This window comes from Equus quagga, unplaced genomic scaffold (assembly GCF_021613505.1).
Source record: "Equus quagga isolate Etosha38 unplaced genomic scaffold, UCLA_HA_Equagga_1.0 235_RagTag, whole genome shotgun sequence".
Lineage (NCBI taxonomy): Eukaryota > Metazoa > Chordata > Mammalia > Perissodactyla > Equidae > Equus > Equus quagga.
In genome coordinates this window covers 1,570,646-1,588,269 of record NW_025799850.1, presented here as the reverse complement: position 1 = coordinate 1,588,269, position 17,624 = coordinate 1,570,646, and positions in this window count along the sequence as shown.

Here is a 17,624-nt window from a genome sequence, read left to right as displayed (position 1 = left end):
CCTTATCTAAAAAAAATTGGTATGATAGGGATATTGTGAAGATTAAATGAGGTAATATCTACAAATTGCTTAGACCAGTACCCAGCGCACAGTAAGTTCTACAGCAGTAATTGTTAAATAAAATGAGGGTCCTCTGTAGGTTTTGGAAGAGGAAAGGAGTGGTTTTGGAGCAGAGTGAGAGGCTGTAATAAAGGCAGGATGAGCGATCCAGGTACAGCTACTGCTTTTGTCAGGAGTCTGATTCTCACTAACCCAAGGTGTGTCGCCTGTACAAAAAACGCTGGTGAGCAACTCACTTGTAGAGAAGAAAACTTGAAAATGGAGATGAGAAAATTATGTTTCCAAGATTCCATCTTTTCCTCCGCAGACAAGTTGTGAATGGGCTGTTTGGACTTATAACCTGTAATTAGGAAACTTTCATCCTTTATAATCGTTAGTTAGTTAGCAGACTGTAGTTATCATAGTCGTGGAATTTCAGACCAGCAGAAGAAAAATTTTTTTCCATCCCACTAAAATGACACAATGTAAGAATCTCCTTCTGTTGCCTACGCATAAGGCTGGTCTGTTGAGGTTTGCAGGAATTTCCATGGGAAGTTTCCTGCAATGCAGTTGTCTGTGTTGTGCTAGGGTATCCCACTGGAGCCAAACTATGGGACAGAGACTATGTAGGAGTCTGGGAAGAAACAGATGTTGCAGCTATGTGTTCTGGTAGTGAACTTGTGCAAGCTGATCAATGCAGAGGGAGATACATACAAGGAGTCCACTTCTTCTGTTTTTTTTTTTTCAGGTTTTTTATTTTTTCCTTTTTCACCCCAAAGCCCCCCGGTACATAGTTACATATTCTTAGCTGTCAGTCCTTCTAGTTGTGGCACGTGGGATGCTGCCTCAGCGTGGCTTGATGAGTGGTGCCATGTCCGCGCCCAGGATTCGAACCGTCGAAACACTGGGCTGCCTGCAGCAGAGCGCGCGACCTTAACCACTCGGCCACGGGGCCAGCCCCAGTCCACTTCTTCTTGAGTGGGGCTAACGATTATGCCACTATATCTGAATTACTGTGTGGAGTATGACTCAATTCTCTAACAAATTTTTCCCTCTTCACATTATTGTTAAGCTTTTGCGTAGCACAAAATGAGACAAGTTGGCTTCCAGTTGACCTTGGTGCCTTGTTTCCATTCTAGGTCTGCCTCATTCTTTCCTCATTAGCCTGTTCCATTAGAGTATATTTCGGCACACCATCATTTGCATGATGTCATATCAAAACCTCGGTTTATTAAGTAACTTAAGAAACTAAACTTTTAGTCCATGAAAATGTCTTTCAGTTTTGAGTTTCATGACAAATTTCAAGATTTATCTTTATAATTGGTTAAAATAAATCACCTAAATACAATAGCAGATATGTTGTCATTTAGATATTTAGGACGTGCCAACTCCAACGCATTCAGTTGTGACTATGAACACACAAAGGTTAAATGCTATCCCTTCCAATGATTACTTGATAATAACCTGATTACAAACAGCAGTGCAAAAATGCAAGCACTGGAATTAGTGGCTGTTTGTGGGTATTAGGAGGTCATCCAGATTGACCCAGGATATGCCTATCTTATTTTTTCAAGAGTATCAATCATGTGAGAATAAAGAATTAAAATAATCTCAAGGTCTTTGTGGATACCCACCCCCCAATTCTGTGTGAGTGAGCATTCCCAGTCAGAGAAGCACTGTGTTCTACTTTACAAAGGCAATCGGGACTCGGGGCAGGTGGGAGAGAATTGCTGGAGCAGAAAGAAAACAGAATCATTATCAAACTCTCATAGAGTTTCTGTCTGCTGCTAGCAAGGAAGTTGGCGTTAAGAACGGGATACTGTGGTCTGTGTGGGTTTCCACCTCCTCAAACCCCGGGCGAAGGAAATATTCCTCCCTTCTGCAGACAAGCTTAGACTAAACTCTTTCTGTGGATGTCTAGGCTCTGCTAGATTGATGTCAACCTTCTAAGTTACCAATGTGCTAGTTTGTACTGTGGCTTGATGCTCTTTTTTCCTTTTCCAGGGTATACTCACCCACTCTAAAAGATAAGCGGGAAAGCCATAATGGTGGTTGTACGGTACGTGATGGCCTCATAAATGTATTATCTTGCTGTGTAACTCACCCAGGTGGCATGAGTGCCAGAAATGTGTTTTGTTTCTAGATCTTTCCTTGGGATTCAGCATGGTTATATCCCTTTGAAAGGAAAGTGTCCCCTTAAAATACTGCTTGTTTTCAAAGTAACAGAGAGTTAAGAAAAAAGCACAAAAGGTTAATTTTTCCTTTTTCTCCCTCTCTTGCACCTTCCCTCCCTCTCTCCTCTCCTCCTCATCCTCCTCTTCCTCTTTCTTCTTTTTTTCTGAATGATCTCCTTTAGGCTAAGTCTTTTGACTCAGAAGTACAAACAGACACATTCTTGAGTTGATAAAGCTCGTTAGGGGCAGAGCTCTTACTAGACAAGGATCTTCGAGACTCCCAGGACCGTGTGCTCCATACTAGACACCTGCTGAGGAGCATAAATCAAAAATATATTAAGAAACACTCAGTCTTACAGAACTCCAGTGAATAAATACAGAAAGAATGAGGGAAATATAAAACCTCCATTAGGCAAATACCACAGTAATAACTGTTGCAGGCATGATCCTCCGATGGATAAAAGCGGTGGGTGAAAGTTGGGGTAGAAACAGGATATTAGCAAAATCTCAAAGTATCTCTCCCGAGGTATATATCAACTGTAAAAGGAAAATAGTGACTTGCAATGGAAAAATCCAACACATGCCACAGTAACCAAGTGGTCAAGGTTAATGTCACTGGCATTGGGTCATATAAATATCATGTACCTCTTGATATGAGGCACTGAGAAGGACACAACATCACTTTTGCAGTAATCTTGCCAAAAAGGCATAAAACGTCTGTTTAATCATGAGAAAACATCAGATAAACCCAAACTGAGGGACACTGTACAAAGTATTTGCCTAATACTCATGAAAAGTGTCAAGGTCATGGAAGACAAAGAAAGACAGAAAATACCACAGACTGGAGGAGACTAAGGAGACAACCAAATGCAATGTGGTTTCCTGAATTGGTCCTGGAACAGCAAAAGGCCATTAAGGGAAAAACTAGAGAAATTCAAATAAGATCTGCAGTTTAGTCAATAGTATTGTACCAATATTAATTTCCTGGTTTTGATAATTGTGCTATACAGCACGTTAACGTTAGAATAAGCTGAGTGAAGGGTATATGGAAACTCTCTGTACTATTTTTGCAACTCTCTGAAAAGCCTAAAATTATTTCAAAATAAAAAGTTAAAAAAAGTACTCAGGACAAAGACTCTCCTTTTGAGAAGGGAACAGAAGTTTGAATTCTTTAGGACCATCTTTAAAAGGCAAGCGGACAGGACAAAGATCTTTGACAACATGTTTACATCATAGTTTGTGTGAGGAATGTTATTGATTTTATTTTGTGCTCCCTTTCCCGTTCTCCACCAAAGTATCTTGCTTTTCTTTGACAAGTGCGATTTCAAAATTGTGTTGTGTTTTAAATGTTATCATTATAAAATTCTGAGCACACAAGTTTTCCTGTTGATAACTCATTTCGAACTTTACAGGAAGATGAAATGAGTTTTCATTCCCCCAGTTATCTGTGGTATCTGCTTTTAGGGACTGTATCTCATCTTTCACATGAGTCACAGTTGTATCTAAATCTGATAAAATTAATCAATCAGCAAGTGTCTACTTGCCCCTTGCTGAGAACTCAGAACATAGCTGCAGTCCTCAATAAGCTCATGATCTCTCTGAGGAAACAAAGTGAACAGAGAGAAATCAGGGCAAAACCCTAAATGAAGCCCTGAGCGAGGTCACAGTGCAGAATTTAAACAATTGGTTTAAACAAAACAATTGTACACTTTCAATATATGCAATTTTTATTTATTTATTATTTATTTATTTTTTTGAGGAAGATTAGCCCTGAGCTAACATCTGCTGCCAATCCTCCTCGTTTTGCTGAGGAAAGTTGGCCCTGAGCTAACATCTGTGCCAAGCTTCCTCTATTTTATATGTGGGATGCCTTCCACAGCATGGCTTGATAAGCAGGGTGTAGGTCTGCACCTGGGATCTGAACCAGCAAACCCCAGGCTGCCGAAGTAGAGTGTGTGAACTTAACTGCTGCACCACCAGGCCAGCCCCTCAATATATACAATTTTCATGTCAAAGATATCTCAATAAAGCTGCTTAAAAAAAGAATTATTAGATTTCAGTCTAAATTGTGGGCAGAATTCCATAGATGGGGTAAAGAGAAGGATTCCAGATAGGGAGAGAATAAACCACCACTTGAGTGGCCAATGACAAGAACAGCCTGCCTGGAGTGGGCAGTGAATGTTGACGTGAGATTGGCTTGGCAGCCCGTAGTGGGGGAAGCGGGGAGACTGGATTATGGGGACTCCCAGAAACCAGGTCAAGGATATTAGATTGCAAGCCTGCAGCAGATAACAGAGAGTCTTTGTACATTTGCAAATAGGGAGGCTGCTGTCATAATCCAGATGGGACCTGAGTCCTTGTATGTTGATAGTGAGGATGGAGAACGCATATGACATAGAATATCATTAAAAACACTCAAGATTTGATGAATGTGCTGGAGATGGAGAGGAGTCATGGAGGACTTGAAGATTTTAGGCTCAGGTAGGTAGGTGGTGCTACAATTGACAGCAGGACTTTCAGGAGGCAAAGGAATTTAGGGGAAAAAAAAGATGTTTTGGTGTAAAGTTTGAGGTACTGCAAGAGATTCAAGTGAAAACATTTTAGTAATGGTTTTATAAATTCATTCACTCATTCAACCTAATTTCACCGGCTTTGTGCCAGGACTTATGCTAGGTGCTGGAGACGCAATAACTTTTAATGCGGGTCTCATCCTAAGGGTGTCTGGGAGAAACAGACATACAGGCTATGATTGTAGGGAGGATGAAAAGGCCCTAGGAGCACAAAGGAGGCACAATTTTCCCAGGGTGTTGGGAATACAGGACTACAGATCAGGCAAAATATGGAAGATCAAAACATTTGGGAGTCATCAGCAAGAAGTGCTAAGTGGCAGCCTAGATTGGCTGAGTCCAGTTTTAATGAAAAGAAAAAAGGCAGAAGGTCAAGATGTGAGTGCTGCTGAGACACACTGAGAAAATAGGAGAAAGTCGAGAGTCAGTAACAGAAAGTACTGGAAAAGCTGCAGGAGAATCTGTAGTGGAGTCACAGACACTGAAGAGAGAGTTTCAAGGAGGAGAGAGTTTGCCAATTTTTTGGATTTTGAAACAGCTTTGAGGGGATGATTTCAGAGGAGTGGAAAGCACAGAAGTTGGAGAATAACTAGAGAAGAAATAAAAGTGTTGAGCACTCATTTGAAAAGTACGGTACTAAAAGAAAGCTAAAAAGTAGGAAGGTAACCAGAGAGGGGACCAAGAGGGAGGGAGGTAAAATCGTCTCCACTCATTCCCTCCACTCAAAAAATGTTGATTCAGTTGCCAGACACTGTGGTGGGTGCTTCCCATGTGTTTTCTCTCTTAGTCCTCACAACGCTCTGAGTGGGTACCATCTCTTCGGGAAACATTTATTGAGGGCTGCTGGGGCCAGACTGTGTTTCAAGGGATGAGGCTACAATAGTGGACAAAAATAGACGCAGTTCCTGCCCTCTTGGCACTTACTGTCTAAAGGAGGAGTTGATGCTAAATAAGTGTTGTCACACATTACGAAAAACTGCAAGCAGAAGAAAGTGTGCTGTTATGGGACTTGTCATTCAAATAGGAACAGGAGCTGTGCTCCAGTTCACCTTTGTCCTGTGAACCAAAGTTTTGCTAAACAAATTGATAAAGGAAGTTCCATGACATCTTTATGAAAAGTGTTCCAGTTTGCAGAGAAGTGTGCAAATGGGCACACTGGGTTTTCTGCGACTTTTAGGGCCACTCTGATTGTGGGCACTGACGTTAGGTGACTTCAGGTGGAAACTTGTTCAGCTGCCCACTTGAATCTTTTGACTCATCAAGGCACCTTTCCAAAGTCAAGAATGGTGCCAAGAGTGTGCTCCGACCGTGCTGGAGCTGGTGTTTAGCACCGAACCTGGGAAGCTGGAGCAGGTTGACCAAATGTCCCCTCCACCCCACCCTCCCAGGGGCAGCCTGGAATTTAGAACCCCAGATGCTCCCAGCCAAGGGTGGGGACCATGGAGGGTCCAGGCAGCTCTTCCACTCCAGCCTCTGGAGTTACTCACTTGGTCTTCACACTATATTTCTGTTCGCCTAGCTCCTGATTATTTTCCTTTTTGCCCAGATCTTGATCTTGGTTTTTAACCCCTGCCTGATAAACTGAAATCGCCTCTGACTGGTTTCTTGTTTCTAAGTTGGTTTCTGTCTCCAGAAGAGTCAGGCTTCCACCATTCTGATAGGTTTCATCATTTTTTCCTTGCTCTTCATCTGGGAGGCAGGTAATATCAAGTTTCCAGGATATATGATCATCTTTAAAGCAGACTGACTTTTTTTTTTCTTCTGGTGAGGAATATTGGCCCTGGGCTAACATCTGTTGCCTATCTTCCTCTTTTTGCTTGAGGAAGACTGTCCCTGAGCTACCATCTGTGCCAGTCTTCCTCTATTTTGTATGTGGGATGCCACCACAGCGTGGCTTGATGAGTGGTGTGGAGGTCTGTGCCTGGGATCCGAACCCGTGAACCCTGGGCTGCCAAAACAGAGTGTGCAAACTTAACCAATATGCCCCCAGGCTGGCGCCTAAGGCAGACTGACTTTTGAACTTGGTTCCAGTGTTCTATTATGGCAATTAACCCAGAGTCATCTTGGCATGGCTTTGAAGAGGTGAGAAGCCATCATGTCCTCCCTGACATGTGTTCTCTGAGCTTCTCAGTGCTTTAGAGTCTTACCGGTGAATCTGTCTGAAAAGGCTTGTATCTTTGCATGTGTGTGGAATGAAGTCACTGTTTCGGTCAGGGTGAAAATTATAATATTTGAAAAATATGACCATTAAATAAAAGGCATGATCACCAAAGCAGAAACAAATAAAAATAGGATTCCAATGTGGTCCCTTTCTATCCTCCCTCTGATCAATGTGCTGTCCTATTGGCTCAACCATCCCTAAACTAGGTCTCAGAGTATATAATTGGAACCAATCTTTATTTGTCTGGAACTCACCAAAATGTACCATCTTTTCTCTCACATCCTCATGGAGTTACTGGCTCATTACCTTTGATTTATTGGACAGTCTGAAGCTCTCGACTGTAGGAGAGAACTGTTTCCCTATGCTCTGCTGCCCTGAAATGTTTTCTCCTTTCCTAATCAAGAGTTTTATTAAATCTGTCCCTCCCTTTCTAACAATACAAGAACATCACCTGGAAGTGACGTTTTAAGCCTTTCATATGTAAAGTAAATTACCACAATTATGATAGGACTGAACCTTTTTCTTGCAGGTAATTTAATATTTTCTTTAAGTTTTGGGGAGGAATGGTCAACTCCATTTACAAAAGGATGTATTTTGGGGTCCAAGCAATATAGCCAATTGGGAAGAAAGAAGTTTATATTAGAGAACAAACTGAGTTTAATGTGGCTAATTGCCATTTATCCTTTAATATGTAACTCAGGCACCACTTTATGTAGGAAGCCTTCTCTTTTTCCCCAGCCCCCCACCCAAAGGCACTGAGTGGGCAAACCAGAATGTATGGTCACTCTCTATAAAGTTCTGCCTCAATCTCAAAGTGTGTACCACATTGATTGATATCCTGTGATCACAGAGAATCAGTAAATGATAGAATGCAAAAAAAAAAAAAAAAAGCACGGCGTAGGGGATGGTTGACATGGGTGTTCAGAAGCAGCCACCGTTTCATCCAACGGTCAGACACATTTCCTCTGGAGAAGACTGCCTCAGTTCAAATTCTAGCTCTTCACTGACTCTGTAACCTTGAGCAGGTCACTTAAACACTCTGTTCCTCAGCTTTCCCCACATGCAGAATGAAGATAATAACAGTGTCTACCTAACAGGGTTGCTGTGAGGATTTTATATATGCAAAGGCTCACAAGAGTGCCTGACACGTAGTACTCGCTGCGTGAATATTACCGTTTGTTATTACGGCATGAGGTTGGCCCAGCAGATGAGGTAGGATTTGAACAGGAGCTGAAGGATAAGCATGACTGGTAAAGGCAGTTGTATGTCATTATGTTTGTGCACATTTTTATATGGATGTAAAGATGAGGAGTTAAGGTGGTGTAAATAGTTGTTGTCATTTTCTCTCTACTGGTCTCGATCCACTGCGTTGGGTTGGGAAGGGAATTCTCTGGTTTTGGCCCAGTAGACCTTAAGCTCCATTTCCCTTCTCCTGACCTCATGGCAGCCATTGACACGTTGATAATGGTGTTCTTTCCAGGGAGCAGATGCAGCCTCAAAATGCTTCTCAACACTGCCCCCCAGGGAGGCCCTGCCAATGATTGGAGGAACCAGAAGATAAAAACACACATGCCATTCCCAGGCTTGCTCAAGGTGACACACATCTGGCCAAAGCAAGAACTAGAACTTGAGTTTTTCTACTCTCTAGTCGGTATTTATCTTCCCATCACACATGACTGATATTTATTTTCCTATCACACATATCACTTGGTTAGCTTAGTTTCTCATTATAGTGGCTTCAGCCACCCATTACACTGGTGTAACTCGAGATGGTTAGAAAATATACATATATTTGTATATATGAGTGTGCATATGTATGTGCGTATGTATATTGTCAAAAGTTCAAAAATAGCAGAAATAAAACCAATGAATCACCGAAGTAGTAATTAGTGCAAGTTTACTGTGCACACACCGAGAAGACAGTTTGAGAACTGGAAGCACTCAACCCAAAACATGGGATGAGGCTCGGGGTACATTGTCGTAAAGCAGTTTATACAGTGGGGAGGCCGGGACTGTTTATTCTTCACAGTGATTGCCTATAATATTAGAATTTTCTTAAATGCTAGAGAATTGGTTGGTGGTTACCTCGTATCAATTTTGGGAAACAGTTTAAGTTTTGCTTATGATTTCCAGAGGCATCAGTAAGAAATGACCCCGGTCAAGTTAGTCTTGCAAAATAAGCTAAATTAAGCTTTGCTTGTATGACTAAACTGGTTTTGTCTGCTCAGGGAATTTCCAAGGCTGGGCTCTGTTTGTTTTTGATTTTAACAATATCATATACATCTATATATTACACTGAAGACGTAGAACTGCAAGCAATTAAAAACAAAAGGAAGCAAGGAACAGTCATTCATCCACGAGATGCCCGACAACATTCTAGTGAAGTGAGGAAGCCTTGCACGCTCTGCAGCAGTGCTGATGGCACTAGCTATCTGGCTTCGCCAAATTATTGTGGTATTATCTTATGTTCAGGCTGCAAATGAAAAAGCTCCACCAGGCTCATCAGCAGCAGACTGAGTGTACTTAGAACTTCATGCCTATAAGCATAAATCGTGATATTTTACTGCTTTTAAATGATGCATGATGAAATGATTGAAGACATCATTACGTGGAACGAAATCCAACGGGGAGTGTGATGTTCTCAACTATTTAGTACTTCACGCTCCTATGGGAGTGTTGAGTACTTTTACTGAAGAACTATAGGGAGTGGTGTTTGCTACAATTAAGACTGTCCAGAGAAACAGTGGAGTTTTAACCATTTCATAGACATGTTCACTGAACCCAGCAAACAGGAGAGAGTAAGTGGCGCGTCCAGCTCTAAGCTCGATTTTAATGACTTCATTAGCATTCACTGAAACCCTGATAAAGTCGTTCTTAATGTTGGCTGAATGTTAGAATCATCTGGGGAGTTTTTAAAACTATGGTGCTGGGGCCCCCTCCAAGGATTTTTACTTAATTTTTCTGGGTGGGGCCAGGCATTGTCAGTTTTTAAAGCTCCTAGATGATTCTAACGTATAGCTGCCGATGAGAACATATGGTATGGTACCCGAGGAGAGGATACGTCAGTTAGCCTTTTTGTATCCTCCTCCTTTTTAACGTGCCCATGGGGGGATTGTTTTGAGAGTAAATGTAGGAGCAAGAGAGCAGGGGCAACAGTTGTGAGAATACAAGGGCAGGTCAGTAATTTCTTAAAACCTTCACCTACTCTCCTTATAGGTGAATCACTCAATACAGATTCTAATGACGAAGCATGTCTGGAATATGACTCTATGGCTCCTCACCAGGAATTGTAAAAGTACACTGATTTATTCATCAATCTGCTCATTTCATGAGCTTTTACAAGAATACATGGGGCAAAAAAATGTGACCTGTTCTCTCCAGAAGTGACATCCGCATGACTCTGTGGGAATTGACACAGGAGAGGCACAGAATGCGCGTACGTGGGCAATGACTTTTCTTTTTCCCTCTCCTTTTTTGGAGCCAGGTACACTCTCTGGTTCAGGAAAATGTAAACTCAGGGCTGGGCGGGTGGTACTGCCTTTGCATAACAAGGTGCAAGAGATAAGCTGCCAGAAGGTTATGTTTGATAGTTAGCTGATTTAATACTTTGCCTACTGGATAGATCAGGACATGAACTGCTGCCCTCTTTTTTGATTCTACTTAGAGCCAATTCTCCTCACCCTCAATGCCTCACGTTGATACTGAACCCCTTAATCTGAAGTTCACGTGCCTGATGCCCAGCAAGCCAAACAGTGAGACACCAGTGCTTGGAGAGGGAGAAAGATTTATACAGATAGGCCAAAACGAGTAGATGGGAGCCTGGGTTCACTCAAATCCACTTCTCCAAGAACAGAAAGCAGGGGGGTTTCACAGAGCTAAGGCGCTTGGCAGGAGGGGCTGCAGGGAAACAAAGGGGTCACTCCTGATCAGCCTCTGGGCAGTCTGACTTCCGGGCTTCACCAGCTGCTGAGGGCCGGCCATCCCGCCACCCAGTGATCGCAACCGCCCTGAAGGTGTTCTCTTTCTCCTGTACAACAAGCTCACAAATCCTCGAGACCTCTGTGTCACCCCTCAAGTTGAACAGGAAAAACAGCAAATTGATTTAATATTTACACTCCCCCTCAGGTACCCGGCTTCAATGTTCCTCCCATTCAGTGGTAAAAATTGAGGGTGCAGAGAATGACAGCAAAGCCTTCCTTGGGTTGCGTGTAAGAGGGTGCAGGGTAAGGGAAATGAGGAGGTTAAACAGCCTGAGGGACTGTGGGGGGATGGGAGGAGGGGGTGCAGAGTAGGGGTGGCTGCTGACTTGCAAGCTGAACCCCCCAGGGAGGCCTGTCCCACAAACCTGCCACCCAGCGAATGACCTAGGTTTTCTCACCTGAGTCTCAGGTAAAGGACTGAATGGCTGCTCTTTGGGAGTTTGTGTGTTTGTTTGTTTGCTTGTTTTTATTTATGGACTATATTAGCCTTCTCCCACAACAATGATGGTTAGTGCCAGGCTTACAGAGGCCATAGAATGTCAGAAAAAGGTCAGGTTCCTATCAATAACCAGGGACATCTTTAGGAAGCTGAAATGCTGGGAGTCACTGGAAGTTCATAGACTATAGACTTTTTAATTGGAAGAACCTCTGGAGAGATTTAACTCCACCTCCTCATTTTCTAATGAGGTTATTGAGCCTCAAGAAATAGTGATGGAGTGGGGTCTCGGGTGGGGTGAGGCAGAGGGAACCTTGTAAGCCAGGCCATAGAGGAGGGAAGACACGAGACCTACTGGAGGATGGAGAGCAGATCAGTTGCCTAGCTATTCACAAGAGTTGTGTGTGTGTGTGTGTGTGTATGTGTGTGAGGAAGACTGTCCCTGAGCTAACATCTGTGCCAATCTTCCTCCATTTCATATGTGGGATGTCACCACAGCATGGATTGATGAGTGGTGCACAGCCTGGGATCCAAACCCTTGAACCCTAGGCCGCCGAAGCAGAGCATGGGAATTTAACCACTAGGCCACTGGGCTGGTCCCTCAGAAGATTTATTTTAACCTTGGGCAAAAGTGAATTATTCTAACAAAAGAAACTAAAATATTAATATGAACAAGATGTAAAACATTTAGATATCGCTCATGGTGGGGAAAAAAATATATGACATCAGGGAATTTCTTTAAGGGAGAAGGACAGAGAAGAAGAATTGCAATTTACTTGGAAGTGGGGCATTCCCAGTAGAAACTTAGAAAACAAAAGGATGGTGCTTCTTCCTTCTTTCCTCTTCCCTCCCGTCCCCCAATCTTTCTCCTCTCCCTCCTTGTCCCTTTCTCCAGTCTAAGCGACAACTCGAACTTCCACCCTTCCCCTTCGCAGTGTGCCTGGAAATGAGGGCTATGCCGGCAGGCAGTTTATCTGCTGTGCGTGGGTGTGGCCGCGCCAGGCGGAGGCTTGGAGGGTGGGACCCAGGGGGCTCGCTCCCCTGTTTTGCAATCTCCCCCACCCCAACAATCAGACATGTGGGTTAAGTGCTGTCTTTGTTAGAGAGAAATGAAAATACAACAATAAAAAGGAGCAATTTGAATTTTGAATTTTATATGGAAATGATCAGAAGTGTAAATACTGTCGATAGAAAACGTCATTGCTCAGAAAAGCTCACAAAAAGCTACAGAAATAGGCTCCGTCGTTATAGTAAAGGCAACTATAATTTTATTTTGGAACTCTTTCTGCCTCTTATTTCCTTAGAATTTCTAAGCAAATAACTAAAATTAAAAATTGGTCAGCCATGCCCCTAACCCCACCATTAAATCTTCTCAATATTATAACTTTCATTATTGTCAGCATAATAATTCAACAATGAATCAAGGAGAACCCAAACCCTGACGTTCGCTCTCAAAGCCTTTGCAGGCTCTAGAGGAGCGCTGAGATGATTTAATCCCTGGGAACAACCACGCTACTGAGAGAGATTTTGGCTCCTCAGTTCTGATGATGCGAAGTACTGAGAGAAGAACATTGTTTCGTGCTGGAAAATTGGGGTCCTTTCTTCCAATCAGAAGTATAAAGACTCTCGAGACACAGTGAAGCTTTAAAAGCTGGAAAAAACAGTAAAAATATATAAAGATTGTTTCCTTCAACTTCTCAAAAAGGTTCTGTCCCCTCTTACAGGCAGCTAATCGGCTCTGGAAATAACTTTACCTAAATGAGGGGGAACTTTCCTTAGTTAGGCGGGTTAGATATTTAAAGAAAAAGATTTTGAGCATTTAATGGAATTACTCCTTTGATCCAAACTATAAGCAGGATGTGCTGACTTTCTAGCTCCAAAATATATGTCAAATCAGACTGTCTGTCTCTGATGCCACCACCTGGTCCAGCTCTCGTCTGCATCGGGTCTCCCTGTCCTGCCCCATCTGCTCTCACAGGACAGCCAAGTCATCGTCTTACAGTGTGAAAGACACCCCCTCCCCCACACCTTAAGCCCCCTGCTTACAGTCTCGCGATGAGAGAAGTTTGAGTTTTACTGTAACGCAGTCCCCAAGGGCTCCGCCCTCCCCAGCCCTCTGTTGCTTTCTCTCCAGCACTCTGCTATTTCTTTCATAAGATCTTATCACAGTTCGTAAATATTTTGTTCACTTATTTTTTTCTTGTGTCATCTTGCTTACCAAATTGTGTGGTTCATAAATTCTGGGATGTTTCTGTCTCATTCATCTTTGTTTCCTAGTGGCAAGCTCACCGACTAGCACATGGTGGACTTTGGCTCCAGTGTTTTTTTAACAACCAATTTCAAACATATAGTAAAGAGAATTTTACAACGAACACCTGAATACCTACCACCTAGTTTCTACTGTGCTTTCTTCATCACATATCTAGCCATCTCTCTGACAAATAAAAATGGCAAGTAATAGGATATATTGGAATATATGAGGAAGCCATTTGGTATAAACCTATTTCGGCCTGACCTTGTCTTTCCAAAAGGGCCTGACTGAGGCCGTTGAGCATGCATTGTATATCTGCTTTAGAGATTCCCTATGGCAAGAGCAAAGGCCCTTGAGATAAAGGTGCAACTTCTCTCCCCCTCCCAACGTTGGCATCTCCTTAAACATTAAGTATCTTTCTTTAGGCTGGGAACCGATTGCAGCGCTCATCTGTGACCGCCCAGCCCGAGGCAACACACCTGCCACCCCGCGGCGTTCACTGAGACAGCAGACCTATCTGCCGTTTCCATCAATCGCTGTGCTGACAGAGCAGCCTCGTGACTATTGTAAAAGGGACATTTCAATCATATGTGAAACATACTCTTTGAGGGTGTATAACCACTCTATATACCCCCACTTCTTTGGAGTGCTCTGTTCCTTTGTGGAAAGACTCTCCCGGGTTATAATCCTAAGATTTAAGCTCAGAATAAACTCACCCAAATTTTCATTTATAGATTGGTTATGGATTATTTTCGTTGACATCTCCATTCCTCTATCTAGCCATCAGTACATGGTTGGCTTTTAATACATTTGTTGAATGAATGAATAAACGAATGAATGTTATTCTTTTGGTCAATAGCTGGAAGCTGTCCATTCTGAGGTTGGCCCAATATAAATGCTGAGCTTCAGGAATAAGGACTAATTTCCTGCCTTCCAGGGGCCCATGCTCTACTAGCTAGAGGGCCTGAATATGTTAGTGTTGGAGGAAGAAAGAAGTAGAAAATGTGGACCAGTGACTTTTTTGGCACACACAATTTATTAATAAAGGCTCACCAATGTTATCTTGAAGTTAAAATTGCCTGATTTCTTGGCATTTTGTGTTTTTTCCTGCACAAGTAGAAAAGCAATTGTTGTCTTGGCCAATACCAGTGAAGGAACGTTTTATGATTCCTAGTTTAAGTGAGTGACAAATGCAAGCCCATTTGAACCATGAAACTTTTGGCTTTTCTTCTTTTAAAAGTTCTGGACAAGGGCTGGCCCGGTGGCGCAGCAGTTAAATTTGCACGTTCTGCTTCTCGGCGGCCCCGGGTTTGCCGGCCCTGATCCCAGGTGCAGACATGGCACCGATTGGCAAGCTATGCTGTGGCGGGCGTCCCACATATAAAGTAGAGGAAGATGGGCACAGATGTTAGCTCAGGGCCAGGCTTCCTCAGCAAAAAGAGGAGGACTGGCAGTAGTTAGCTCAGGGCTAATCTTCCTCAAAAAAAAAAAAAGTTCTGTACAAATCATTGAAATATACAAATAATAGGAGCAAAGGAAAAGGATTTAAAAAGTGTTTCTAGTCTAGGCTAACCTTGGTCAAGGTAAAGAGCACCTTTGCTGAGGCTAGATTGACAGGGCAGGCAAGGCAGGTAGAGCTTTCGCCCTTCTGCACATGGATAGGTTATTTCCAAACTATGTTTGATTATATTTTTTGGACCCTGTATTTATTATTTTGATTGCTTAGAGGAAATGCTTACTTTGAAGTGACGTCCTGGGGCTGTGCTTTGCAATATCTTTTATTAAGCTTTACTGTGTCTATTCACATTTACTTTAATTCTTACTTTTAGAAGGAGGATTTCAAGGTCAACGCACTATCTCTGTGATTGAATTCCAAGAGTCCTTAGCAGGGGTCCGTGTATATAAGGGTGTGGAATCATTGTGAACTGAGAGTGCATCCAAGTTCATGCCTGAGACTCCTCTGTGAAAATATTTAAAAGTGAAAGAAAGCTTTCAAAATAGGCATATGGGTGGGCCTGAACAGCATAGAAATGGGTGAACATAGCACCCAGGCAAGGAGCAAAAGTGAATCTGGGATGTAGGCTTGTTGTTCCTCTCACCTCTGCCATCTCCTCATACCCTCACCCCTTTTATTTGGTGGGGTTCTGCTTTCTAACGTGTTGGAGACCCCCACCCATCAACTTTCATTTGCTCACGTTGTCCTCCCATGGGCTTCCATGTGGCCAATATCCTGAGCTGGATTTGCTTCCCTGCCTTGCCACTAGCAGCTAAAGGACCTTGAACAAGAAATGTACCTGTTCCAAGTTCCAGGCTCCTTACCTGTAACTGGGAGACCTTAATACCTACTTCAACATGTAAAACGCGTCCACCATGGAGAGGACCCTTGAGAAATGTTAGTTTCACCCTACCGTTTTAAGATCAGTTGCTGCATTGGATTAGTAAGAAACGATAAGTTTGCAGAGAAATACAGATGCAAGCACTTAGGTATTTAGCGCAACATGAGGAACAGGCAAATCTGGAGGTGGCTATTTTATTTATAAAATTAAACCTAACTTTATTTTGCAAAAATCAACGAATACATGTTCAGATCTGGTGTATCTTCAAAACATGTTTTTGTTTTTTAACAAACATGCAAGTTAATTTGGCATGCCAAACATCTTTGTCTCTAGCTGTCCTTGGAAATTTTTTTTTTATAACACAAACAAGGGTGCAAATATTATCCAAAAACTATTTACATTTTTACCCTCCAGAATTACTAACATTAATATTTATTGAGAGGAAAGAAAAACTGCAAGGTTTGGTCTTTGACGTTCACATTTAATTCGGCAATATAATTAAAAACTCGTATTTGTTTTTAAGATAAACACTGAAGGAAATTTAATAAATCTTTCTTTTGCTCTGCAAAGGAGCCACTATATCAAAGCATTTAACTGGAGCTGTCGAGTTCCTGCTGGTAGAATATTACTTCCAGCCTATTTATTAGCTTTTCTTCCTGTAGCCCAAATACATGCTTCCCCCCACCCCCTCCACTGAGTGAAAGCACAGAAAGAAAGCAATTTCTTTTCTCTTTTTCCCCCAGCATCATGCAAGGCAAGACAGCATCACAAGTCACAATATCTGAATTTACTTTGATTATATTTTGTTTCTTACACTTAAAAATTATTTCGTATTATAATACTTACTGGGTTATCTAAAATCAACATTGTTGATTTTAGACTGTTATAAAGCCAGACTTTTAGAGGCGTTTGAAACAATTCCTGAACCATGTCTGAAAGGAGATAATTGCCTCCAGCCTATTCTTTTGTACTTGAAGTAAAAGAAGTTTAGGTTTCACCAATTTACTAGAAAATAAGACTTTAGGGGCCCATATAATTTATTCACATCTTTTTACATTTTGTAAACAAGGATAGGATACTTCTGACAGTAGCCTATGAGCAAATTTTTAAAAATATCTCCCTTACTATAGAATAGGTACCAAGGGAGCATTTTAATTATGATTCTGGTAGTTCTCTTATGAGCCTACTTTCCAGAAAAAATTTTATATGAAATTTCCTGATTAAAAAGAAATCTAAAGTCATAGATTTAAGTTGAGAGAATACAGTAGGTGAGGTAAGGTCATTGCATTATCTACGGTCTGATGCACAATGTTGCATGTACAAAAGAACCTAAAGAGACATCTATCTCAAAGTTCAGGCAAGATATAAGAGTGCATAGACAAGAGAGAGCTTTTCAGATCAGATAGTGAAAGAAGACACAGTGTTCACCTAAATCAATACGTTGTAAGCAACATATACATGTGCAATGCCAATTCACAGAATGCAAACAAGATCAATTAGAAATTGTACTGTGATAGCCACACATTTTGGAGAAAAATTCCCAAGCCAGGCGGATGTGGATTGGGATAAAAACATAGGCAGTGTACACCACCATGGCAAAAATGGTTAGTAAGATGGTATTGAACATGGATTGCTCCCAAGGCTCCAAGACAGCACAGCAGCTAATGATTTGGTATTGAT